The sequence below is a fragment of the Penaeus japonicus genome, unplaced genomic scaffold, assembly GCF_977035675.1.
Source record: "Penaeus japonicus unplaced genomic scaffold, GWHDUDI00000001_assembly GWHDUDI00000026, whole genome shotgun sequence".
In the NCBI taxonomy this organism is placed as follows: Eukaryota; Metazoa; Arthropoda; class Malacostraca; order Decapoda; family Penaeidae; genus Penaeus; species Penaeus japonicus.
Window position 1 is genome coordinate 11,631,800 of NW_028234428.1, and position 1,709 is coordinate 11,633,508.

Genomic DNA, 1,709 nt, shown 5'->3' on the forward strand with positions numbered 1-1,709 from the left:
GATATGTTGTTATACTCTCTCTCGCTCTCTCTCTCTGTCTTTCTTTCTTTCTCTCTCTCTCTCTCTCTCTCTGTCTTTCTTTCTTTCTCTCTCTCTCTCTCTTTCTCTCTCTCTCCCTTAATTTCTGTCTCTCTCTCTCTCTCTCTCAAACAGTAATTTTCATGTATACACTCGAAAATATTGTGTAATCTATGATTTCCATATATTTGAAAAAAACTATATCTTTATTGCTCACAGTTCCAATGTAGTTATGAAGTTCACTTCTCTCTCTCTCTCTCTCCCTTTCTCTCACTCACTTATCTTATACATGTTTTTCACATCTTACACATGAAACAAATGGTAAAACTATAAACAACGAAACCCTCTCCCAGCCCCTTTGTATAAGAAACAAAAGAAAAGCAACACAAGGCATTTCAATACTATAAAACTAACTTACGAAGCCCATCCTAAGTGATTTGATCCCTTATTTATTTAGTGACTTTTGTTGTATTTATGTGCTTATCATGTTTTCTTTTCTTGTATTTGTTTGGTTACTTTTTATACATTCATTTTTTGTTTCCTTCGATGTGGACATATCCTCCCACATTGTATTCTAGTCACAGTGTTTATGATTATATTGATGCGAATAGTAAATTAGGATTAAGTCTATAGCTATAAGTTTGATTTTGGTTGTGTTTTCTACGTGGTTATCGACTTTAAAGACGTGGAGAAGAAGAGAAAGGATGCCAGGTCTGTATTTTTGGACTTGAATTTGCGAATAAATATTCTAAAATGTGGATATTCTTTTATTATACTTATGCTTGTTGTACTTATTTCTTTATTTCCCTTGTTATTTGGGTGGATGTATGTATGCATGCATATATATTTGCATGGATGCATAAAAATTCACACACATACACGCACACACACACACACACACAGACACACACACACACACACACACACACACACACACACACACACTCCTTCCTGACCACACCACTATATATATATATATATATATATATATATATATATATATATATATATATATATATATATATATATATATATACACACACACACATTAAAAATTCACACACATACACGCACACACACACAGACACACACACAAACATACACACACACACGTATCTATCTATCTATCTATCTATCTATCTATATATATATATATATATATACATATATATACATATAGATAATAAGATAGATAACTAGATAGATATAGATATATCTAATCTTATTCTAAAGTTAAAAGTAACAAAGTACCCAAAGTAATTGCTGCTGGGTACAGGTGCAGTACTTGGAACACTTGTTTCTCAGAACACCTTTTAGTACCAAAATATTTCAGTTGTGTATAGTCTTTACCACATGGTATTTTGTATTCAGTGCAAATTGCAATCCTCCTGTTCTCTCTCTCTCTCTCTATCTCCATCTCTCTCTCTTTCTCTCTTCATCTCTCCTCTCTCTCTCTCTCTCTCTCTCTCTCCATCTTTCTCTTTCTCTCTCTCTCTCTCTCAGCTATCAATCGATCTGTTTAACTTTCTCTCTCTCTCTCTCTCTTTCTCTCTCAATTTCCAATCTATCTGTTTAACTTTCTCTCTCTCTCTCTCTCTCTCTCTCTCTCTCTCTCTCTCTCTCTCTCTCTCTCTCTCTCTCTCTCTCTCTCTCTCTCTCTCTCTCTGTCTCTCCCTCGTTTTGCTGAGAAA